This window comes from Pelophylax lessonae (genome assembly GCF_965119305.1).
Source record: "Pelophylax lessonae genome assembly, chromosome: 12".
Taxonomy (NCBI): Eukaryota; Metazoa; Chordata; class Amphibia; order Anura; family Ranidae; genus Pelophylax; species Pelophylax lessonae.
In genome coordinates, this window is record NC_138779.1 from 177,630,648 (window position 1) to 177,658,056 (window position 27,409).

The window sequence follows — 27,409 nt, forward strand, 5'->3', positions numbered from 1 at the left end:
GAGATTTTTTTTAGAGATCATGATCATTTAATTTAAGTACAACGTGCCAGGCTTATTAAGGCTTCGGGAGGCTGCACTATTGCTCTACAAGAGATTTTATTGACAATTTACTTGTTCATTGATATAGAGAATATAACAGTAGCCTTACCTTTGTCCAATCTTATTTCTGTTCATGTATTAACTGCCAAACTTTAAGTAAAGACTCATTTGGTTTGCTGTGATCTATTCTGGTGTCTGTGCATTATATCTATTACTGCAGAAATGTCTGAACCCAAGGTGTCAGAGGTGTGAGGAGACTTGCAAGGTCAGAGCTCACTGACTGTTGGCTGACTCGCTACCTCTGCTGAAAGTCTTTTCAAAGCATCAACAACTCTTTTCAGTAAAATAATACTTTCTAAGATTAGCTTTGAACTTTACTCCTGTTAGTCTGAAGTGTCCCCGTGTTCTTGATTTTAGCTTCATGTTAAAAATACTGTGCTCCTGAACCTCATTCATCCTCTTGATGTATTTAAAGTTTTCAGTCATATCTCTCCTTTCCCTATTAAGTTCCGAAGTCTTCCCTGATATGTTTTATCATCAGACCTTTCACCATTTTTATTGCCCGTCTGTGGACTTGTTCTATCCTATTATTATGTTAAGAGAATATAAGAGAACTGGATACAGTATTCTAAATGAGCTATAACAAAAGATCTATATAATGGCGCTTTTCCACTGCATGGAACCGAACGGTTCGGCTCGCTTTTGTGCTTTTCCACTGCTGGTACCGCATGGTATGGTGTAGGAACGGTTCGGTATGGTACGGCGGCGCATGGAACCAAACGGTATGGCTCTCTAAAACAGTACCACCTTGATTGTGGTTCCAAGAGGTACCATACCGGTACCATATCCCACAATCCTTTGCATGCACTCACTAATAGCCACTGATTGGTCAGAGAATTGTAGTTATCCCACCCAATTAACTTTAGTACTACTTTAGTGGAAAAGCAAACCATACCAAACCATACCGAACTGTTCCAACACCGTACCATGCGGTACCAGCAGTGGAAAAGCAAACCGGGCCAAGCAGGGCCGAGTAGAGCCGAGCCGGTACTTGCAGTGGAAAAGTTCCATAAGGGAATGATGATGTCTATGTAGCTCAACCCCTGTAGGAGCCACTGGTGAATAGGAACCCCCCACCCTGCACAACCAAGCACACTGAGTCAGGAAACAGTCCAGAAACTTTGTTTTGTTTTGTTTATTAGGGGTATTAAACTTGGAGGGATAAGGGTATTATGGGATGCTCACTTTACTTTCAGGATAAGTTCACCTTTTCAGAAAAAATGGTGTAGCACCCTACAGGTAGGTGCTAGGTAAATGTATAGTGAGCCTTGTCTGCTTAACAGCAAGGCTGTGATTTATTTAGCTAGGGTGTCAGGGCTTCCAGATGTGCCTGCTGAGTGGAGAAGTATCCCCACTGGCTCCTGTACACTAAACAACTATGTACAACTCCCATTCTAGCAGACTAGAGGGCGCTACATCTATATGATAGGTACTCTTTGGTGGCACCTCCATTCAAATGATTATGTAAATTAAGAGCCCTTACTATACCTGTATGCAGCAGCTGTCTTCACTTTCCTACTGCCACTGTTCCGATGAACGGGTACAACTTACTAAGGCTGGGTGACTATGCCTATGTCAAAGTTCAGTTGCTCACTGGACCTGTCTGACATTGAAATTGTGCTGCATTAAAAAAGTAAAGGTATGGTTGTGAACTGATAAATAAGAAAGGTATCATCTAAGAATAACAGCCAAATGCCTGTGAACAGGGAACATTAAAGGGAGGATCTGAAAGTTTAATATGAGATGTGCTGGGAGGTAAACCCCTAAAATGTCAAGATGTACAAAAATGATGAGCCAACTTTCAATCATAAAGTAAAATCCCAAGAATTAGCAGGCTTCTGATTTATGACTGGTTACAGATTTTTGCACATAAATTTCTCTGCACCACTAATAATAAATTGAGCATCTAGAGCTGCAGGAATGGCTACTTCCTTACCCAACCACAAACCAACCTTTGGCTTTGAGCACTTGCTGAAAGCACTATTTAACCATACTCAGCCACATCAGTAATTCAAATGATAATACAACAAGGCAAGAAGGATGACGCTCAAATATTATTCTTGAGATTACGGAGGGGATGTGAATGGGAGGGGGGCAGGATCTGACAAACCACTGAAAGCAGCAAATCATTACACGTAGGTTGTGTATTAGCGTTCCTAGGCTGCATGGCTCAAGTCCAATTACTCTGGTGAAACCCAGCAAGCATTGCAGGGTCTGTATAAATTACTGACATCATGAATATTTAATGTGTTCATTTTTTCAGGTCAGGTCAACCATCACTTCGTCTAGAGGAAGTCCCATTTATAATGGGGGGATGTCTCTGATTCAGAGCATTAAGCACCTACATACATCAATGATTTTAGCTTCTAAGACATATAGGTGTTTAATTAACTAGACCTAGACAATGGTCTGTACAAGGTTGAGCGGTCTTGTGGCTCCTTTGAGGGTGCAGCTTGTGGAGACCAACTATCTAGGCAGCACAATGTCTGTTATGGCTCTGTGGGGACTTGTATAGCAAAAGGGCTTTCACACACACTTTATGGATTATGAAGGCTTTCCACATGCAAATAAATTAAATTTAAACGGAATGTGTTTTGGTGTTGTACATAATTTCCTTTTTTTATTTATTATAGTCAATCTACAAATTACATTTTTTTGCAGTGTAAATATGAAATTTCATGATAATGTTTTGCAATATTTTTTAGAGTCAATGGGTGGAATTATTGCCTTTTTTTTTAAATCTTTCCGGCTATTCTTTTGCTGTGTTGCTGTAAAGTCTGTTTTTCTAAGAGTTCAATAGTTAAAGCAGAAATTTAAGATAATTTATAGTAACGACTTATCAGTTATTGGATGGCTCAATGTTGAAATCAGACAAGCTAAGTCTCAAAGCAGGCTTCCAGCAGTGGGATACTTCAACTGAACTATTCACAGTAGATAAGGACAACTCTCACTTGGCCTCACCACATTACTTGTGGAAGCAGACATGTTGCTTTTACCATACTGCCACTTGTATGGAAGAATGAAGTCTTCTTGCTCTCTCTAGCAGCAGACTTGATGCAACTACTTTGTCTTCTATCTTCAGGACACTCTCTAGCATCCCCTTGACTCACACCCATCCACTGACTCTTCTAGCTGAAGGGATGGCCCCTCACAGGACAGGCCCCATGACATAGATCTGTACACACAGTGGCAGAATCAGATCCTTTCTGGTGTCTCCCTTTTAGGCAACTCTGCAGGACCTCTGGGTTCAGCTTCTCTCTGACTTTCAGGCCCTCAGGTCAACTACCTAAGGCCGCATGGCAACTTCTACAGAGGAGGGGCAGCCGCACCCTCCCTTCGGGACCCCGCTCTCCTGCCAAAGACCCTGAGCACATGTGCCTTTAGCATTATACAGTCACCCAGCATGCATTGAGGCACTTTCCTCTGCCAATCGCCAGGGCTATGACAATGTCTATGCCCTCACTTGCCAGGTTTACTCCACTGTCCAATATGCCAGTGAAACATTCAGACAAGTTGAGCTACACCTGAGCACCATGAGCCGACCTCACTAATAGATCATGGTAGGCAGAGAGCACTCTAAATTTACCTAGCAATCTTTCTGGTAAGCAGAAAGACCCGAAAACTATACTCTTTTCTAGCACCAACTATGGAGAGTGTTACAGAAAAAAAAAAAAAAAGATTAATAAAAATAACAGATTTAAAGCTAATAATTACCTAGAAAAAAAAAAAAACTACTGTCTACTTTCTAAAAAAAGAACATGGGGGGGGCTGTGCTATCTTAGCATTTCAGGGCCTCCAAAACTGTAATCGGTTGTGAGGAATAGAGATGTCCCGAACTATTCCCGGCGAACATCGCTTGTTCGCGTTCGCCGCGGCGGGCGAACATATGCGATGTTTGGTCCGCCCCCTATACATCATCATTGAGCAAACTTTGACCCTGTACCTCACAGTCAGCAGACACATTCCAGCCAATTAGCATACCCTCCCTCCCAGACCATCCCACCTCCTATAAAAAAGCAAGGACAGCATCCATTTTAGATTCATTCTGAAGCTGCAGTGTTAGTTGGAGCAGGGAGAGTGCTGCTGCTGCTGAATTAATAGGGAAATCGTTAGCTAGGCCAGTGTTCTGTGTCAACTCCTGCTGTAAGGACAGCATCCTGACAGCACCCCAAAAAGCCCTTTTTAGGGCTGGTATATTAGTCTGCTTTTATTTATTTTTTTCTATATATATACAGACTGTACTGTGTGCACACCACTTATGTGGGGTGGCACAGTACCTTGCAGATAAAAAAGTCATTTAATTTTTACCCTTTAATATAATTGCAGTTGCCTGCCAGTGTGTGTCAGGTCCACAGACTGTACTGTGCCCACTGCCCACCACTCATATAGGGTGGCACAGCACCTTGCAGATAAAACATTAATTTAATTGTTCCTCTGTAATATAAGTGCAGTTGCCTGCCGGTGAGTGTCAGGTCCATAGACTGTACTGTGCCCACTGCCCACCACTCATATAGGGTGGCACAGCACCTTGCAGATAAAAAATTCATTTAATTTTTTCTATAATAAAAAATAAAATTCATCCATAAAAAACAGGAACTGGCTTTTTCATTCGAATTTCAGTAGCGCACGGATGGTGATAACCTCTTACCAAATAAATAGGATGATAACATATACCAAAATATATGAATCAGATGTGATAAATATAAGCATAAAATCATAAATACATAAAAGCATGAAATCACATCAATAGGAGTCCATAACGTCCATAGGTATAAAGTGCATAGAGCAATGAAAGTGCAAACATGAAGGATCACAGGTGCGATCTATGAGGACCACCCTTGCTTGCCACCACCACACAGTGCTGGGAGAAGTATCTGAAATTCAGACTCACTAGACGCCTATGCCTAACCACTCTTATGGACTAGGCAACAACAGCATATAGTAAAATCAGATTTCCTCCAGATCTCTGATTTGTGCTGCAAAGACTCCTCTGGAAGATTTCCTGGTAAATTTATAGTGCACTATAAATTTACCAGGAAATCTTCCAGAGGAGTCTTTGCACCACAAATCAGAGATCTGGAGGAAATCTGATTTTACTATATGCTGTTGTTGCCTAGTCCGTGAGAGTGGTTAGGCATAGGCATCTGGTGAGTCTGAATTTCAGATACTTCTCCCGACACTGTGTGGTGGTGGAAAGCAAGGGTGGTCCCCATAAGTCGCACCTGTGATCCTTCATGTTTGCACTTTCATTGCTCTATGCACTTTATACCTATGGACTTTATGGACTCCTATTGATGTGATTTCATGCTTTTATGTATTTATGATTTTATGCTTATATTTATCACATCCGATTCATATATTTTGGTATATGTTATCATCCTATTTATTTGGTAAAAGGTTATCACCATCCCTGTGCTACTGAAATTTGAATGAAAAAGACAGTTCCTGTTTTTTATGGATGAATTTTATTTTTTATTATATTTACTCATTTAAGTAGCAGCAATTTGTGTTATTTGTGTTATTCTGTCAGGTTTGTGTTACCTGCGCAGTGGATTACAACATTGTCTATTAATTTAGTACAAGTAGTGATATTTATATATTTAATTTTTCCTCTGTAATATAATTGTAGTTGCCTGCCAGTGAGTGTCAGGCCCACAGACCGTACTGTGCCCACTGCCCACCACTCATATAGGGTGGCACAGCACCTTGCAGATAAAAAATTCATTTAATTTTTCCTCTGTAATATAATTGCAGTTGCCTGCCAGTGAGTGTCAGGTCCACAGACCGTACTGTGCCCACTGCCCACCACTCATATAGGGTGGCACAGCACCTTGCAGATAAAAAAAGTAATTTAATTTTTTCTCTGTAATATAATTGCAATTGCCTGCCAGTGAGTGTCCGGCCCACAGACTGTACTGTGCCCACTGCAAATGGACTGTTTGCGGTTGTTTGCGGTGCGTTAAACAGGGAGTTTGGTCTGTCAGAGTTTGGTCTGTCACTGTGAAGCGGGCGTAACCCTTACACTACCTGATCGACACAACATCATACCTGATCGTATTCACACACTGGATGTTTTAAAGCACGTTATTCCAAACAATTTAGGAATGTTAGGTGATTTATGCCCTTTATGGATTAAAACCCGACTCTGCGTCAACTACATAATTTTCCATGGGAGTTTTGCCATTGATCCCCCTCCGGCATGCCACAGTCCAGGTGTTAGTCCCCTTGAAACAACTTTTCCATCATTACTGTAGCCAGAAAGAGTCCCTGTGGGTTTTAAAATTTGCCTGCCTATTGAAGTCTATGGCGGTTCGCCCGGTTCGCCCGTTCGCGAACATTTGCGGAAGTTCACGTTCGCCGTTCGCAAACGGAACATTTTATGTTCGCGACATCTCTAGTGAGGAAGTGAAATTATGGCCTTTGAAAGCCTGGTTTTTCGCCGCCCCTGCGCAGCTAGGCTTCCACAAAATCTCACACATGTGGTATCCCCATACTCAGGAGAAGCAGCAGAATATATTTTAGGGTGTAATTACACATATACCCATGGCATGGGTGAGCAATTAACCATTTAAGTGACAAATCTGTGTAAAAAAAAACCAAATTGTCATTTACCAATAACTTGTAGCAAAAAATAAAATATTCCATGGGTTCAATATGCCTCTCAGTAAATACCTTGGGGTGTCTACTTTCCAAAAAGGAGTCATTTTGGAAATGTTTGAACTGTTCTGGCATTTTTCAATTTCAACCCATAAGGGTGCCTCAGAGGAGTAAAACCAATATTTTATTTGGTCTAAGTATGAGGCTGCGTAGTAATCATGTAGGTCGACCATATCCATGCCTCCTACTGACTTGTGTTTAACTAAGTATGCATGAGAGCACCTGGCACTTTTTCCCTGCCAAATGTAATGTTTCAGAAAATGTGTGAGGGTTTTCAAGTACTGTTGGGGGGGGGTGTCTGGAGCTCTAAACAGATGAAGAATTTGTGGTAGGATTTGCATTTTATAGGCAGCTAGTCTACCTACCCACAATAGTTCAGTTCGAGAAATGTAATGACGTTTTTTTCTATTTTCACTAGGAGAGGTTAATAATTCGCTTCCGCCAGTTTAGATTCAATAGTAGTTATTGTTATCCCTAAGTAAGGTATACTTTCATCTACCCATGTGTATGGGAGCGAGGATTTAAGTTCATTCTCTAATCGTGGGGGGTGCCTAAGTTTAGAATTAGGGATTTGGTACAATTAACTTTATAGTAGGATAAAATACTGAATTTGTTGAGGACTTCATGTGCTTGTGGAAGGGACACTGAGGGATTGGTCATCATTAGGATGACATCATCTGCAAAGAGATTAATTAGGTGAAAGTTATCCTTGAATTTGAATCCAGAAATCTTTGGGTGTATGCGAAAACTCTCCGTTAACGGCTCCATCATTAGATTGAATATGGTAGGTGACAGAGGACAACCTTGTCTAGTGCCGTTGGTTATACAAAAGGCTTTTGACAAAAGGCTGGATGTATATACCTGGGCAGATGGTGTTAAATATAATGCTAAGATCGCGGAGAAAATCGAACCCTGGAAGCCAAACTTAATTAGAACTTGTTTCATGTAGCTCCAGTGTATTTGGTTGAATGCCTTCTCCTCATCAATAGAAAGGAGCAGGGAAGGCGTTCATCGTGCGGTTGCCTGATGTACAACATTCAAGATATGTCTAGTGGTGTCTGATGTTTGTCTGCCGGGGACAAAACTCATTTGATCTTTTTGAATTAGTCGGGGAATTATTTCTTTTAATCTTTGTGATAGTATTTTACCATATAATCTGACGTCTGTATTTAACAGGGAAATGGGTCTGAAGTTTGAGCGGATATTGTGCTCTTTACCTGGCTTAGGGATGGTCACTACGTATGCTTTACGCATTTCTGAGGGAGATTCTGCTTTGTCTGCTGCTGCATTGAAAAGAGGGGAAAAATGAGATGCAAGTATGTCTCTAAAGGTGCGGTAGTAGTTGCTGGAAAAGCCGTCCAGTCCGGGAAATTTACCATTAGGGAGGGAGTGGATAGCTTTGCAAATTTCCTGGACTGAGAAGGGTCTGTTGAGATTGTCTAGCTCAGGGACAGTTAGAGAGGGGAGCTTAAGGAGATCTAAAAAGGATGTAATTGCAGATGTGGAGGGTTGTGTTGTTGAGGGGTCGTCTTTCAAGTTGTAGAGCGAGCTATAATAGTCTGCGAATGCATCGGCGATATGTTGTGGGTTTAGTAGCTTCTGATTAGAGAAGGGGTGGAATGGAAAGGGAATTTGTGCTTTGAGGCGTGCAGCTAGGAATTTTCCAGCTTTGTAGTGGGAAGAATAGGAGGAGGTCATGATCTCCTAAGAGACGGTCTCCTAGGTCAAGTCTCAGTTTAGACAGTTTAGAGGCGAGGGCAGGGGTAGGGTGGAACTTATTTTGAGAGTCAAGGGAGTGTATTTCGTTAGTTAGTTGTTGGATTTTACTGGTTCTGGCTTTTTTGACTTGGGACCCTAGTTAGATTAGTATGCCTTGGATATAGGCTTTGTTGATATTCCATAGGGTAAATGCATCTAAATCCAGGGTGTTGTTGAGATCAAAGTCATTTTTGAGGTGTTGCAAAAGTACTTTGTGTGATTGGGGATCTCTAAGTAGTTTCGTATTGCACCTCCATATAGGGACAGGGGGGCAATTGTTGTCCTCTGATATGGTTGTGGTGATAGCAGCATGGTTGGACCATGTTATATCTTTGATTTCAGAGGAGGACCCTTTTTGGAGGAGCCATTTGTAGACAAGAAATAGATCAATGTGGGAATACGAGTTATGTCTGTAAGAATAGTAGGTGAAGTCTTTTTCAGATGCATGATGGCACCGCCAGACGTTAGAGAAATCTTCCTACTGCAGAATGGGTTGCAGGGAAGATGACCGTCTGCTCTGTAGAGAAGATCTATCCAGGAGAGCGTCGCCAACTGATTTCAGATCTCCACCTAATATTAAGCTACCTTTCTTAACTGTGGATATTAATTTAAATTGTTTGCGGAAAATTTTCTCTGGTGTGAGTTAGGTGCATACACCCCTACGATAGTATACAGTTGGTTATTTATGGTACACACTAATATAACATACCATCCATTCTCATCGATGGTAGAGGTTTGGAGAGAGAAGGCTAGTGAGTCCCATAAGGCTATAACAACTCCCCTTTTTTTGGAGGGAAGTCTGCCGAAAACATATGTGGGAAGTTTCTGTGGCCAAATTTGGGAGCTGCCGATCATTTAAAGTGAGTCTCCTGGACTATGAGAATGTCCGCTTTAGCAGAAATTACTTTACGCCATAGGGAGTGGCACTTGGCTGGATGATTGAGTCCACGGGTGTTAATAGATAGGATCTTCAGAGGCATAATTGTATGGCAGTAAGAAGAAGGTGAAGTGCTGAATATCCCTTTTAATATGAAATCTTGGTTTGAAAAAAAGAGCTCTGTAGAGAGATGGGGACATGTCCTGTGTACATGTAGGATACAAAGTCCTTGTAAGCACAAGGATAGCGTTAACAAAGTGGTAACTGAATGGAAAGGCTTGAGGTGGATGCCATAGCGACGTATGTGTTGTGCACCACATAATGAGTGGAAACTTGAAGTAAGAAATACAAAAAAAGAGAAAAAGAAAAAAAAGAGCATTAATAACAAACAAGAATGTAAAAGGGTTTGAAACAAACCAAGTGCAGCTTAACTGCTGGGGCATGTTGGGGGCAAATACGTGAAAATAGAAAAAAAATTGATGTGAAAGGGATTAGGGGATCTGTGTGTGGCTAAAGGTAAGACTCTGAGTAGAACAGTCATGAAAGAGGTCAAGTGGATCTCTTCTTTGTGGATCTTTTATACAATACTTTTTTCCATTCTCCATAGTACTTTAAGAACGGTCGAGTTGATGTTGGGTGTGGAGGATCAGCTGGGACAATTTTCTATTCCTTTAGGAGGCAGATGCCATCTTCCAGGTTGTCAACGATAGATGTGAATCTTTCATGTGTGATTTTGAGCGTGGCGGGGTATTTCCATTGATAGGCAATTTGGTGATTCCTGTGATTCCTGAGAGCCTCCGTCTCTGGAGCATATAGGAAGAGAGGTCAGGCGGATCTGAAGGTTGGCAGCGTGTTTGGGCAGCGTGTCTTTTTGGCGAAAGGCTGCGAGAATCCTTTCTTTGACCTGGTAGAATTGGATTCTCATGAGGACATCTTTTGGGGTTTCTTGTGGCAGGAACGATGGCTTGGGGATCCTGTGAATTCTGTCAATGGTGAGGTCCATAGGTTGCAGAGACGGGGCCACCGCCAGAAAAAGATCTCGTACATAGTGGGGGAGTTGAGATGAGTGGATCGTCTCTGGGATACCCCTAATTTTAAGATTATTGCAACGAGAGCAGTCTTCTAAGTCCAATACTTTTGCTTTCAGCCATGCGATTTCCTCGCTGTGCGATTCGTGAGCATCCACCATAGTGTTGTAGGATATGGTACAGGCGCTCACAGCATCTTCTTGATGGTTAACTCTATCTCCTAGCTGCTGTACTTCTGCGGAGTGCTTGTTAAAGCAGGTTAGCATGTCAGCTTGTAGTGAGGAATGGAGGGACAAAAGCATATCCTTCAGCATATAGGGTCAGGGAGTGGAATTGCAGAGAGCGATAGAGAAGCCGGATCACAAACCTCTATGTCAGGCTCGGCATCCTGAACAAGCTGGGGATCCTAGCCCACGCCGCACAAGCAGGAAGAAACCGGAGAGTTTCTTCAGCTGGCTTCCTCCCTTCGTCTCCTGGATATCCTGCCAGTCGTGGGGTGCAGGAGAGAGGTATGAGCGCTGTGGATGTGGCCTCAGGTCGGTGCGGATGTGAGTTCCCTCGGAGCTTCACACGGAGTACAGGCGTCATGCGGCCATCTTGTCTGAGTGGTCGCTCCCCCCCAAACTAAGTACATTTTTAAAAGCCTTTAAAAGCCTTTACAGGTTACTACTTTAGATTTACACAGGAAGTCTAGTGCTAGAATTACTGCCCTCAATCTGACGGTGATATTTCACATGCATGGTGCAATTGCTGTTTACATACGACACTTGCATTCACCTTTGAGCGCCTTTTTTTTTTTTACATTATTCATTTCGCTTTTTTATTTTATTTTTATACTGTCCCTTTCATTTTTTTTATTTTTTTTATCACTTTTATTGTTATCACAGGGAACACTAATGGGACAGGAGAGCCTCAGAAAACCGTGGAAGGTGGCGTCCCCTCCCACTGCTTGTAAAAGCAAGCCACTAGAATTGCTTTTACATACAGCCAACCGCCGAGTGAAAAAATATATACCAAGATGATTGTCATGCCTCCAGCATAAGGAAATAATTAATGCTATTGGAACATGTAATACCAATATTGGCCACAAGATGCCACTGTGACATAGACTGTTGTACAGTACTTTATGGTACTTCCTGTACTCTATTGCTGGATATTAGTTCCACCCATCTCTGAGAGAATCTCCATTTTAAGATTTACCTCAGGAAGGAGCAGACAGCATCTGAGGTTGCTGTGGGAAGATTCCTGAACCCCCCTTTGAAGCATCGCTGGTATGCCTATGAACTGTTGGTTATATACTCAATGCATATACTGTTTATGTTTGTATACTGATTATATGCCTTTATATGTTTATTTACAGTTTCACCTCTATTCACAATCCTATTCGCAAATCCACCTGACTTGTAACCTGTTCATGTGACCACTATTCTTTCACTGGAATAAAGCCTTAAGTTACAAAAGGACTGGTTATTGCAGGATAAAAGGTTTAGCTGTATGTTGAGCTGCACACGCCTGGGGCATACGTGTAGTGAGAACAGAACTGTGAAACAGCGGCTATCCAGCAAGTGGGATTTAGGACAACGACTATACAGAGGCCTGCTACTCTGCCAGCGCAGTCATCTGCATATGCAATACAGCAGTCTCTACACAGTCAAGCATTCCTGCAAGCAGCATGTCACATAGCCAAACATCCTCACTCAAGACAAGGTCCCGAGTTTCCGGCTCCTCTAGATCTTCCTCCGCAAGCAATGCACTCGCCATAGCACGTGCGAAAGCTGAAGCCGCCAAGGCGCGAGCAGCCTTTGCTGAGCAAGAAATGCAGATTAAACAGGAGAAAGTGAAGTTAAAGACCGAGGAAGCCCTTCTAAAAGCAAAGACAGAGGAAGCCCTCCTAAAAGCAAAGACACAAGAGGCACAGTTAGAGGCAGAGGAGGCCCTCCTAGAAGTAGCCCTAGAGAAACTGACTGTAGAGAAGGAAGTAGCAGCAGCCATAGCTGAAGCAGATGCCTTAGAATTAGCTGTATACCTGAGAAGTGAATGCAGCAGATGCAGCAATATTCTCGATCCAGCAGCTGAAACTCCAAATTCTCTACAACAAACTTCAGATTACATCAATTAACATTTTAAAACAAGCAGTGTCAAAGATGACGTCAAAGAGACAAGCCAAAGACACTCCACGGTACCGCCGCAAGTCAGTGACAAGCCTCAAGCCTGCAAACGGGAGAAATCCGTGCAAAGTGACGTCTCCTACGACAGACTCCCCATAAGTGAGATAATAGAATCACCTTCTAATCGCCCTCCAGAACCAATGCCCAAGCCAGAACGGTACATCAGAGGCCAACTCGGTGCCAGCAAAAGGTATGACTACACACAGCCATCTTACCATGACAACACACAACAGGCTAACCAAGCCACAATAGACTTTGCAAGGTTCTTTGCACGACGCGAGTTAGTCACCAAAGGACTTGAAAAGTTTTATGACCGCCCTGAAAACTACAGAGCCTGGCGGTCATCCTTTCAAAACACTATCAGAGACTTAGGGCTATCTTGCAGCGAAGAGATAGACCTCCTGATCAAATGGCTTGGAAATGAGTCTGCCGAGCACGCCAGGCGAATCAGGACCATAAATATAAACTACCTAAATCCGAGGGAGTTTTACAAGGACTTGCATTCCTTGACACAGCCAGAGGTGTCAACCCCATTGTGCAAAAGTTACCCTATAACTTGCAAGAGCAGTGGATTACACACGGATCCCGATATAAAAGACAGCATGATGTTCCATTCCCTCCTTTTTCTGTTTTTGTGGAACAAGAAATGATCCAAGTTTTGATTTTACGCTGTTGTGTGCTGCTCCTGTGGGACTTAACCCTCGCAAACCTCCAGTAGCAGTACACAAAACTAACGTGTCTCCTCCAGTTTCCTTTCACAGGTCTGCCAACTTCTCTAACTCAGAGACAAAGGTCAACGATCCTGGTAAGCAGTGTCCCTTGCATCGGAAGACACATCCTCTACTAAAATGCAGAGCCATCAGAGAGAAAACCCTGCAGGACTGCAAAGCTTTCCTCAAGGAGCACCACATCTGCTACAGGTGCTGCTCTTCAACATCCCATCTTGCCAAGGACTGTAAGGTCAGTTTAAAATGCACAGAATGTGACAGCTCAGATCACAACACAGGGTTGCATCCTGGGCCAGCTCCATGGACTTTACAACACACCCTCAGCACTAGTGAGCCCGGCGGGGAGGAGGAGCACACCACCACAACTACACCAGAGGTCACTTCACAATGTACAGAGATATGCAAAGGAGCCATAGGTGGTAGGTCCTGCTCCAAAATCTGCCTAGTCAGAGTCTACCCAGCAGGCCAAAAAGACAAAGCTATTAAGCTTTATGTAATCCTGGATGACCAAAGTAACAAGTCATTAGCCAGCTCAACTTTCTTTGACATGTTCGGCATTAAAGGCCCCAGCATTCCCTACTCCTTGAAAACTTGTGCAGGAAAAGTGGAGACGGCTGGTAGGAGAGCATCAGGCTACCAAATTGAGTCCATCGATAGGCGATCTCGCTTGTCTTTGCCAACTCTTATTGAATGCAATCAGATCCCTGATCATAGATCTGAAATTCCTACACCAGATGTAGCTGCTCATCACCCACACTTGAAACGCATAGCGCATCTGATACCAGAACTTGATCCTCAGGCTCAGATTATCCTACTCCTTGGGAGAGATATCTTACAAGCCCACAAATCAAGAGCTCAGATTAATGGTCCCAATAACGCTCCTTATGCTCAGAAGTTAGACCTCGGATGGGTCATCATAGGAGATGTCTGTCTAGGAAGCGTGCACAAACCTAACTCCGTTAGCAGCATGCTCACAAATACCCTAGAGAATGGGCGTCTCTCTCTTTTCCAGCCATGCCACAACCATTTCCTTGTTAAGGAATCAGTCTACGCCACCCACTCATCTTGTCCCTTCACAAGCCCCACTAGTGACAACCTTGCCTGTGACAGCGACCAAGACCATTTAGGGTGCACAGTCTTTCAGAGAACTAAAGATGACAATCGTGTGGCAATGTCTATCGAAGACAAACTCTTCTTAGAAATAATGGCGCAAGGTCTAGTCAAAGACAACACAAACAGCTGGGTTGCACCTCTTCCCTTCAGACCACAGAGACAACGCTTACCCAACAACAAAGAACAAGCGCTACAACGTTTTTCTTCCCTTAAACATAATTTGCAAAGAAAGCCAGAGATTAGGGAACATTTTCTTTAATGGGTAAGATCTTTGAGAACGGTCATGCCGAGGTGGCTCCCACCCCTAAAGACTCTGAAGAGTGTTGGTACCTCCCTATATTCCGAGTGTACCATCCTAAAAAGCCAGGTCAAATCAGAGTAGCGTTTGACTCTAGTGCCAAATACAAGGGTATCTCCTTAAACGATGTCCTCTTGACAGGCCCAGACCTTAACAACAAACTCCTGGGAGTGCTCTTACGCTTCCGCAAAGATTCTATTGCCTTCATAGCTGACATCCAGCAGATGTTCCATTGTTTCTTGGTCAGAGAGGAAGACAGGAACTTCCTAAGGTTCCTTTGGTTCCAAGACAATGATCCTTCAAAAGATATCTCAGAGTATCGCATGAGGGTACACATCTTTGGCAATAGCCCTTCACCTGTAGTCGCTATCTACGGACATTCCGCCCAAGAAGGTGAACTTGAGTTTGGCTCAGATGCAAGACAATTCGTGGAGAAAGACTTTTATGTGGATGACTGTTTAAAATCCTTACCTTCCAGTGAGTCTGCAATCTGTCTTCTGAAAAGAGCACAAGAAATGCTCGCTTGTTCCAATCTCAGGCTTCACAAGATTGCTTCTAACAGCAAAGAGGTAATGGAAGTTTTCCCCGCTCAAGACCATTCCAGTGATCTAAAGGACTTAGATTTGGGTACAGACTCTTTACCTGTACTGCACAGTCTAGGTCTACTTTGGGACTTGAAATCCGATTCCTTTACCTTCCAAGTAAATGGAGAAGAAAGACCCTTCACTCGCAGAGGTGTCTTGTCTACAATCAATAGCCTGTATGATCCATTAGGATTTGCGGCACCTGTTACAATTCAAGGTAAAGCCTTGCTTAGAGACTTGATTCGTGAAACATCCCATTGGGATGCCCCACTACCCCTTGATAAGAGGAACTCTTGGGTAGAGTGGAGAGACTCTTTATCAGTCTTATCTGATCTCCATGTTTCACGCCCATATGCTCCTGTACCTTCTACAGAGATACAGAGTCAAACCCTTTGCATATTCTGTGATGCTTCTGTCAAGGCAATAGCTGCCGTGGCCTACTTAAGGACTGTTGACACTACAGCACGATGCCACGTAGGATTCATCATGGGCAAAGCAAAGCTTGCTCCACACCCCAAGCACACTATACCTAGGCTAGAACTTTGTGCTGCAGTACTAGCTGTTGAACTAGCAGAACTAATAACCTCAGAGATGGACATTGACCTTAAAGATGTTCAGCTCTACACAGACAGCAAGGTAGTTCTAGGCTACATCTACAATGAAACCAGACATTTTTATGTCTATGTCAACAACAGAGTGTTGAGGATTAGGAGATCTACCATTCCAACACAATGGCAGTATGTACCTACTGACTATAACCCTGCAGACCATGCTACAAGAGCTGTTGCTGCATGTAACCTGAAAGACACAACATGGTTTACTGGACCTGCATTCTTGTATGGTGCAGAACAAACCTTTCCTAAAAGTGACACTATTGAACTAATAGATCCAGACTCAGATACTGACATCCGTCCTGAGATCTCAACATTTCATACTGCAACTTCAGGTTGTCAGCTTAAATCTGACAGATTTACCAGATTCTCAAAATGGAGGTCACTTGTTCAAGCTATTTCATGTCTTATCCATATAGCTCGCTCCTTTAAAGGTGACTCAAACAGCTGTGACCGCAAGGGATGGCACCATTGTCAAAGGATCAGTTCAGTGTTAGAGCTACAGCAGTCTCAGGATCTTATCATCCGCACTGTACAGCATAAAGCCTATGCTAAGGAGATTGACTGTATCTTGAACGGAAAACCTATCCCTAGAGACAGTGCCCTGAGAAAACTCGACCCATTCCTTGATCAAAATGGACTACTTAGGGTAGGTGGTCGTTGAAGGCAAGCCAACCTAGATTCAGATGAGAGAAACCCTCTAATAGTTCCTGGTCACCACCACATCGCTTACTTGATTGTGTCACATCATCACTCCCATGTAAAGTGGAAGTCAAGATCCAGAGAATCAAGCAGACAAAGTTGTTCCTCAGACCAGTTTCTGAACTAGTTTTGCTGTTATCATCTGAGGAAAAAATAGTGGTATCTGATGATACCAGGCGGGGAGTGTCATGCCTCCAGCATAAGGAAATAATTAATGCTATTGGAACTTGTAATACCAATATTGGCCACAAGATGCCACTGTGACATAGACTGTTGTACAGTACTTTATGGTACTTCCTGTACTCTATTGCTGGATATTAGTTCCACCCGTCTCTGAGAGAATCTCCATTTTAAGATTTACCTCAGGAAGGAGCAGACAGCATCTGAGGTTGCTGTGGGAAGATTCCTGAACCCCCCTTTGAAGCATCGCTGGTATGCCTATGAACTATTGGTTATATACTCAATGCATATACTGTTTATGTTTGTATACTGATTATATGCCTTTATATGTTTATTTACAGTTTCACCTCTATTCACAATCCTTTTCGCATATCCACCTGACTTGTAACCTGTTCATGTGACCACTATTCTTTCACTGGAATAAAGCCTTAAGTTACAAAAGGACTGGTTATTGCAGGATTAAAGGTTTAGCTGTATGTTGAGCTGCACACGCCTGGGGCATACGTGTAGTGAGAACAGAACAATGATGACTAAACCTGCAGGCATCATCCCGGTATAACTACTCAAAGTACGTTGCTGGTCCTCATTGGGCATATATTGTAATGTTCTTTTTTTTTCATGCAGCCTGTGGGCTGAGCAATTCCTCTATTCACATTGATCAAAAAAAAAAGTGCGTGGTATGTCCACCATTAGAATATACCAACCTGCATCCACCCACTTCTAATGATGGGCATACATGCAATCAGTGCTGCACCTGAATGGCATTCCTGCAGAGCAAACAATGGTTACCAATAAAACACAGTAACAATAAAACATGAACTCAATAAAACGACAATTATTTATTTATTTATTTTTTACTTTTTTAATTTGTACCCTATACTAATACTCCACTTGTGTGTGGTAGCGACAGAAACAGTCCTTGAGGCAGAAACCAGGTTGGCCAGGACAGAAGGGACAAAAATAAGGGATGTCAGACCTAAATCTGTGTTTACTACAGACACAACATCTTTTTTGGAGTGCTCTTTGGGTCGGGGGAACAGGGAGGACATCCAGAAAATGCCTCTCATGCAGCTGGCTCACTGCATCTGGATTGGAAAATTGGGCCACAGCACCTTCTGGATACGTAAGGGCTGTGATGATCTCCTCCCGAAACCTTGTATAGTACAAAAGCATTGAACACAGACAATTGAAACAATTATACAGACACTTTCTAGAACCAGCATCTGGCTTTATAGGAAATTAAGTATGGCGCTATCATCTGATCGCTGAAGTCCACCCCTCCCATATTAAGGTTATAGTCATGGAAATAAAGGGGCTTCTCAACAACACCAGTCGCCATTCAGTTTGGACTGTCGTATCTGCGTGAATTGAAAACAGAACGAAAACATCCTGGGGCGCTACTTGTGCTAGCCACCACACCAGCTTGAGCTGCACTTGCCACATCACTAAGTGTTACTGCAGTGCTGGTTTGTCTACAACCAGGATGTACTAGGCCGCTGGAGCTTTACAGTTCACCAGACGGTAGAGCAGCACTGGCAGTGATAGTGCTGGCACGTAAGGGAATCATCATGCAATTGTACCACCTCAGCAACCTGTGCCCAGGGACTGGTACACCTGACCTTAGCAGGGACCTCTACACCATCTACACCATCATCTGAGCTATCTGTCAGGGTGCCACTGCTCTCTACAGGTTTGTATACTGAGCCTTATTCTGACAATGAGGCTTCCCCATCGCTCTCATTGGTCATGCTCAGTATCCTGTAGGCCTTTTCACTAGTGTACCTTTCGTTTGACATTTTGCCCACTAAATTTTCAGGTACCCAGTGCAACTCACAGCTAAAAAAAGCACCTGGCTCTCAGGAACTGCTACAAATAAAAAAGTGCTAGCAGAGATCAGGCCTGATCTTGCTAATGCTGGGGTTTAGTGTGCTCTGTATTGGAAGTGACAGTAATCTGCTGATTCTGCACTTCTTAGGGGGGGGGGGGGCTAAACGTATGTGCTGGCAGGTATCGGGGCTGATCCTGCTAACTCTGCGCTTTGGAACACTATACTAAAGTAATGGAGATGATAGTATAGCTCTGATCAGATCAAAGATATTGATCTGTTCAGACACTATACTAGTAATGGAGGTGTTTAAGGTGTGTGTCGCTGGCAATCAAAGGGTTGAAATTTATTACTAAAATATGTGGCAGGCAATCTGACACTGTCCTAAATTGACGCTAACTAACTGATGTCACCTGTGACACTAATACAGTGATCAGAAAAAAAAGATCTGTACACTATAATAGTGACACCGTGACAGGGCAATGAAGGGGTTAACTGGGGGTGATCAGAGGGTTAAATCTTTATTGGAGAAATATGGTGGGGACCCTAAACCTTTTTGGGACTACCACTAACTGTCTCTCACACTATCTGAAGTCACAAGTGACACTAATGCAGTGGTCAGTAAATTGTATCTGTACTGTATATAGTGTACACTGTGACAGGGAGTGAAAGGGTTAATTAGGGGGTGATCAGGGGGTTAAAAGTGTGCCTATGTGTACTGGTGTCAGTGAACTGATTGTGTATTCACAGTTGATGCTCTCTCTACTCACGCTGGAGCCAAAAAGGGCTCCAGGAGAGGAGATTACATCATACCCTGTGTGTACATTACATGGGCACAGGAGGTTCTGCAATTGGTCAAAACCAAATCAGAACATCGGGGGGCGCGCAAGCGAACGCCGTCCAGGTACTGTGATTCGCGCAGCCGAGTCAGCCTGTTGCAGTATATATGGTCGGCAACTGGTTAAAGTTCATGTGTGTGTAAAGGCCGGCGTCCCAATACATTTTGACAATATAGTATATGAATCTATATACAGTATATACGGTATCTCACAAAAGTGAGTACACCCTCACATTTTTGTAAATATTTTATTATATCTTTTCATGTGACAACACTGAAGAAATGACACTTTGCTACAATGTAAAGTAGTGAGTGTACAGCTTGTATAACAGTGTAAATCTGCTGTCCCCTCAAAATAACTCAACACAGCCATTCATGACTAAACCTCTGGCAACAAAAGTGAGTACACCCCTAAATGAAAATGTCCAAATTGGGCCCAAAGTGTCAATATTTTATGTGGCCACCATTATTTTCCATCACTGCCTTAACACTCTTGGGCATGGAGTTTCCCAGAGCTTCACAGGTTGACACTGGAGTCCTTTTCCACTCCTCCATGACAACATCACAGAGCTGGTGGATGTTAGAGACCTTGCGCTCCTCCACCTTCCTTTTGAGGATGCCCCACAGATGCCCCACAGAGGGTTTAGGTCTTGACACATGCTTGGCCAGTCCATCACCTTTACCCTCAGCTTCTTTGGCAAGGCAGTGGTCATCTTGGAGATGTGTTTGGGGTCGTTATCATGTTAGAATACTGCTCTGCGGCTCAGTCTACGAAGGGAGGGGATCATGCTCTCCTTCAGTATGTCACAGTACATGTTGGCATTCATGGTTCCCTTAATGAACTGTAGCTCCCCAGTGCCGGCAGCACTCATGCAGCCCCAGACCATGACAATCCCACCACCATGCTTGACTATAGGCAAGACACACTTGTCTTTGTACTCCTCACCTGGTTGCCGCCACACACGCTTGACACCATCTGAACCAAATAAGGTTATCTTGGTCTCATTAGACCACAGGACAGGGTTTCAGTAATCCATGTCCTTAGTCTGCTTGTCTTCAGCAAACTGTTTGCGGGCTTTCTTGTGCATCATTTTTAGAAGAGGCTTCCTTCTTTTACGACAACCATGCAGACCAATTTGATGCAGTGTGCGGTATATGGTCTGAGCACTGGCAGGCTGGCCCCCCCACCCCTTCAACCTCTGCAGCAATGCTGGCAGCACTCATACGTCTATTTCCCAAAGACAACCTCTGGATATAACGCTGAACATGTGCACTCAATTTCATTGGTCGACCATGACGAGGCCTGTTCTGAGTGGAACCTGTCCTGTTAAACTGCTGTATGGTCTTGGCCACCGTGCTACAGCTCAGTTTCAGGGTCTTGGCAATATTCTTATAGCCTAGGCCAGTGATGGCGAACCTTGGCACCTCAAATGTTTTGGAACTACATTTCCCATGATGCTCATGCACTCTGTAGTGTTGTTGAGCATCATGGGAAATGTAGTTCCAAAACATCTGGGGTGCGAAGGTTTGCCATCACTGGCCTAGGCCATCTTTATGTAGAGCAACAATTCTTTTTTCACATCCTCAGAGTTCTTTGCCATGAGGTGACATGTTGAACGTCCAGTGACCAGTATGAGAGAGTGAGAGCGATAACACCAAATTTAACACACCTGCTTCCCATTCACACCTGAGACCTTGTAATACGTAAGTAAAGAGTCACATGACACCGGGGGAGGGAAAATGGCTAATTGAGCCCAATTTGGACATTTTCACTTAGGGGTGTACTCAACTTTGTTGCCAGCTGTTTAGACATTAATGGCTGTGTGTTGAGTTATTTTGAGGGGACAGCAAATTTACACTGTTATACAAGCTGTACATTCACTACTTTAGCAAAGTGTCATTTCTTCAGTGTTGTCACATGAAAAGATATAATAAAATATTTTCAAAAATGTGAGGGATGTACTCACCTTTGTGAGATACTGTATATAATTACCAACTATACAAAAAATAGGACTTTGAAACATTAGCACTCATGTTAATTACTTTAGGATGAACATATACATATACATTTGAAAAAAAAACACTGTAAATGACAACAGATTTTCCTTTAAAATGCCATTTGCTGTACTTTGGCTCCTCCCATTCTCCATGCTGTTACCACCATAGTGTTAAACATGTACATATTAAACAATGTTAGTCTTGTCAGGGCAACTTGTGAGAAATGCTTTAAATCTGATGCACTTACAGAAGGACTGAACAGTAAATAATTGATGGGATACATGACAATACAGCAGGTTTTCTTGCACTACAGCTCCCTGGGAGATCGTTGTCGCCGGAATGACTGTAACATTCATGGCTGAGATGCCATCTGGCCTCAGATTTACCAAGCAGGTTTAGTAAACCCAGGTGCCTAGCCTAAATTCAGAGAATTTAAAAACATATGAACATGATCTATACGATACTAAAAATACTCGATCAGTACAGAGGCTGAATGCTCGTCAATAATTATAAATATAAAGCTGGTATCATTAGTATTGAACACTTTGGTGTTAAAAAGGATCTACAGTCTTTTTACATTGTTTTTATTTGATGAAACAAGGATCAGCTAACTGGAAAGGGCTTTTTTTCCTCAGAAAATAGATACGGGAACTCAACCACGGCCCCTGAACCCCCCCAACCTTTAAACCGCATCAAATATTAGGTGTGGTCAAATTTTACTTAAATACCAGGAGTGCATTTCTTCCAAAATGCAGAGTTTGAGAGTAGTGGTTACATATAGAGTGCAGAGTTCAGGGGTGCACTGCATACAGAGTGCAGAGTTCAGAAGTGCGCTGCATACAGAGTGCAGAGTTCAGGGGTGCACTGCTTACCGAGTACAGAGTTCAGCCTTCTTCTACAGCTGCTCACCTCTGCATCCCCCATCCACATCTCACTTTCACCCCTGCATGCAATCCCCCCTTCAGTGTCCCTATCTTCTCCCCACCTCCTAAAAGCTCCACCATCTTCCACATGTCTTACTTTTGTTGCTGTATTAAGCTGAAGGACCTGAGCCAGAGGCGGTGGAACTGAGTTCCACCAAGTTCCAGCTGAAAGAAAGCCCTGACTACAGCATTAGCTTAACCACTTCAGCTCTGAAAGGTTTACCCCCCTTCATGACTAGACCATTTTACGGCACTGCATTACTTTAACTGACAATTACGCGGTCATGTGACATTGCATCCAAATAAAATTTATGAAATTTTTTCTCACAAATAGAGCTTTCTTTTGGTGGTATTCGATCACCTCTGCGGTTTTTATTTTTTACGCTATAAACAAAAAAATTTTAATATTGATTTGTTTGCGCAAATGTTATAGCATCTACTAACTATGGACTATATTTATGGAATTTTTATTTATTTATTTTTTACTAGTAACAGTGGCGATCAGCGACATATAGCGGGCCTGCGATAGTGCAGCGGACAAATCAGACACTTTTGTCACTTTTTTGGGGACCAGAGACACTAACACAGTGATCAGTGCTAAAAATATGCACTGTCATTGTACTAATCACACTGGCAGGGAAGGGGCGATTAAAGGGTTAAATGTGTTCCTGGGGAGTGTTTATTAACTGTGGGGGATGTGCTTGTACTGTGGGAAAGCAGAGATCTGTGTTCCTGCTTATCTGAAACACAGGATCACTACCTTCCCTTCTCACAGAATGTCAGGAAAAAGGGGGTAGCCTTTTCTTGGCCCCCCATTTGTTAATGGAAACGTGGTGGCGTCATAAAAAGCCCCTTTTTAATTGATTTTCAGTGGGGCTAGTGGTGATAGGTCGGTTGAGGTCACATTTACAGGACTGTTCTGGAAGGTCAGTAGGTCAGTTAGGGATAGGTCAGTCAAGGTCAGGTAATGTCAAGGTCTTACCTTGCCCTCCTGTTGGCAGCCATCTTGGACATGTGCAGACTGCTGCCTCTTATAGACTCTGATGGCATCATCACTTGCCTGCTGTCTGGGCGTCACACAGTGATGATGCTACACACCTGACTATATCTATCACCTGATGGGTTGCAGTCCTTGCCCTTGTGTTTTTGCTCCATGGTGCATCTATGTTAGCAGTCTTCTGTTCTCTGTGCCTCTGTGTATGACCTGACTTGGCTGACAACTCTCCTGGCTCTCGACCCAGCATCGGTAGACGACCCGACATCAGCAGATGACCCGGCATCGGCAGACTACCTGCTTCTGGTCTCGACCCCGATTTGTATGACTAGCCGCTTTTGGACTTGACCCCGGCTTGTTCCTGCTCCCACTTCCTAGACAGTACACAAAGGCCATGAATCCTGACGATGCAGGTGCTCCTACGCTCCCCATGCTGCTTACCAGGCTCGACTAACAAGATCACATTTTGGTCAGTTCGCTCAGGCATTGCAGACGTTGCTTGCACGCACAATGCACCTCACTCCTGGTACTGCTAGGCCGATGGTTCCTCCTGTTGTTGCACCTGCTGCTGCTCCCATTGTCATTCCTGCAGTTTATTGTTGTTTTCTCCAATAAACTGCTTTATTTTACCTGCATCCCCATGTGGTCTGGTTTCCTGGCACCCTGACAGTACACAGAGGCCATGAATCCTGACGATGCAGGTGCTCCTACGCTCCCCATGTTGCTTACCAGGCCCGACTAACAAGATCACCTTTTTGGTCACTTCGTTCAGGCATTGCAGACGTTGCTTGCACACACAATGCACCTCGCTCCTGGTACTGCTAGGCCGGTGCTTCCTCCTGTTGTTGCACCTGCTTCTGCTCCCGTTGTCACTCCGGCAGTTGCAGCTTGAGTCGCTGTTATCAAAGGGATGACTGGTTCAGCCCCCCTCCCGCAGCAATATGGGGGTGAACCGAGTCAGTGTCATGGCTTCGTAAACCAAGTGAGCATTTATTATGAGATGGATACTTAGGCTTTTCCTTCTGACAGCTCCAAGGTGCGCTTCCTAATCCCGTTGCTCTTGGACAAGGCCTTGGCTTGGGTGAATCCCTTATGGGAGAACAATAATCCTGTGATACTCCATTACCCAAATTTTGTTGCCTCCTTTCGTAGGGTATTCAATGTGCCTGCTTGCTCTGCCTCTACTGCTAAGCTGCTCCTGTCTATTCAACAGGGCGTTCGAACCGTTGCCGAGTATGCCATCGAATTTTGTACCCTTGCAGCAGAGGTGGGCTGGAATAATGAGGCTCTGGTGGCTGTCTTCTCTCACGGTCTCTGAGACGCATTGAAGGATGAGATTGCGGTCAAGGATCTCCCTGACAAGCTCAAGGCTCTCATTTCCTTCCTGATTTTGATCAAAATCAGGCTCAGACCATAGTGTATGGAGCGCCTGCAGAGGCCTCCTACCAGATAAGCTCCTACATTTTCTTTCCCACCCATTCCTCCCTCACCTCCCACGCCTCCGAGGCTGAGCGGGCCTTTAGGAGGAGGGAGGGCTGGTGCCTGTATTGCTGATTTGGTGGGCATTTCCTGAAATCTTGTCCGGGAAAACCCTCGCACCTAAGGTCCTGTGGGGGGCAGATCTTAGGTGGAATTTCCTCGTCCCTGGTTTCCGTAAAGATAAATCGCTAATTACAGCTGTCCTCCCCTGGGCATCGGGTTCAGTGGTTACTCAGGCCTTGGTAGACTTGGGTGCTGGCGGTTATTTTATTGACAGTACGTTTGCTACTGCGAATTCCATACCCTTGCAGCCTCGTGTTTCTCCACTAGTTATCGGGGAGATTTATGGCAGACCCCTGCAACCAGTACAGGTTACCCACGAGACTCTTCCGGTTGATATGGCGATGGGGGCTGTTCACAGGGAATCGACCTGTTACCAGGTTTATTTGTCCCCACACTACTTGTTTTGGGGTATCCTTGGCTTCAGAAACACAATCCGAACTTTGATTGGCAGTCCGTCGAGATCCTCTCTTGGTCTCTATAGTGTGGTGCTGTTTGTATCCATGGGACTGTTAAGGTACTTTGTACCTCCTCGGATTCAGTGCTGCCTACTAAATATCATGAGTATCAAGATGTATTTGACAAGGTGCACGCTGGTACTCTTCCTCCTCATCGCCTGTACAATTGTGCCATAGACTCGCAACCTGGTGCCATTCCCCATCATGGTAGGGTTTATCATCTCCCTGTTGCAGGGAGCAAGGCCATGGAGGAGTACGTTGTGGATTTGCTTGCCCGGGGGCACATTCGCAAGTCCACTCCATCGGGTGCCGTTTTTTTCTTCGTATAGAAAAAGGGGGGTGAGTTGAGACCTTGTATTGATTACAGGGGCCTCATTCGCATCTCAGTAAAGAATGCATACCCATTTCCGTTGGTTACTGAATTGTTCGAATGCCTCCATTGAGCAACAGTCTTTACCAAGCTTGACCAAAGGGCCGCGTGAAACCTTGTAAGGATCAAGGAGGGCAATGAGTGGAAGACCGCGTTTAATACCAGAACCGGCCATTACGAATCTCTGGTGATGCCCTTTGGCTTGTGCAATGCGCTCACTGTCTTCAGGGGTCATCATTGATGTCTTTCGTTATATGTTGCAACAATGCGTGTTAGTCTATTTGGATGACATCTTGATTTACTCGGTCTTCATTGAATCACACTACCTGGATGTGGGATGGGTGCTGCAACGGATACGTGAGAATGGGCTTTTCTTTAAGCTTGACAACTTTGAATTCCACCTGTCTCAGGTTGCCTTTTTGGACTACATAATTTCAGCTGAAGGGTTCTCCATGGACCCTCAGAAGGTTTTGGCTGTTCTGCAATGGCCTCGTCCCAGTGACCTCTGTTCCATTCAGCGTTTCCTTGGGTTTGCTAACTACTATCAGAAATTCATCAGGAACTTTTCCTCTATGGCCAAACCTATCTCAGATCTGACCAAGAAGGGCAGTAATTCCCACAATTGGACACCTGCTGCCATCCAAGCTTTCGAGGCCCTCAAGTCTGCTTTCATTTCGGCTCCTATTCTGTCTCATCCCAATCCTGGTTTGCCCTTTGTTCTTAAGGTGAATGCGTCTGAGACAGGAGTAGGCACCCTCCTGTCTCAGCGTCAGACACCCGATTAACCCTTATTCCCTGTGGGTTCTACTGCAAGAAGCTGTCTCCAGTTGAACACAATTTTTGAGATTGAGAGCAGAGAGCCTTTATCCTGGCTCTCAAAGAGTGGAGACACTTGCTCGAAGGTTCTGTGGTTCCAGTTCTCATTCTCACCGATCATAAGAATCTGATGTATCTCTCAGAGGCAAAGAGGCTGACACCCCATCAGGCCAGATGGGCCTTATCCTTGTCTCGTTTTAACTATGTGGTCTTCTATTTGCCCGACTCCAGGAATGTTTTAGGCTGATGCCTTGCCTCACCAGTATTCTGAGTTGTCCAGGGAGGACTCTGTGCCGACACCGGTCAAACCTTCAGATCATATCCTGGCTGCCATCCGCACCAACTTAACCTCTCCTCTTGGGGAACAGATCTTGGCTGCCCAACCTGATGCTTCCACTGAGAGACCTGCTGGCAAATGTTTTGAGGGATTGCGTATCAGACTGTTGCGCACGTACCACAAATCCAAGACTGCCAGTCATCCTGGCTATTTACTATCAGTTCTGGTGGCCATCTCTCCGCACTGATGTTGCTGCGTATGTGGCTTCTTGTTTGGTACATGCCCAGAACAAATCTCCTTGGCACCTTCCCTTGGGCCTACTGCATCCCATTCCCCATTGGGGGCCTCCCTGGTCTCACCTGGCCATGGATTTTATCGTGGAACTTCTCGCGTCTCGCGGTTACATGGTTGTCCTCATGGTTGTCAACCGGTTCTCCGAAATGCGCCACTGTGTTCCGTTTAAGCGGCTTCCCACTGCTCAGGAGCCTGCCTCAGTATTTGCCAGGGTGGTCTTCAGTTTACAAGGGTTGCCTAAGGAGATTGTCTTGGACCGTGGGAGCCCGTTTGT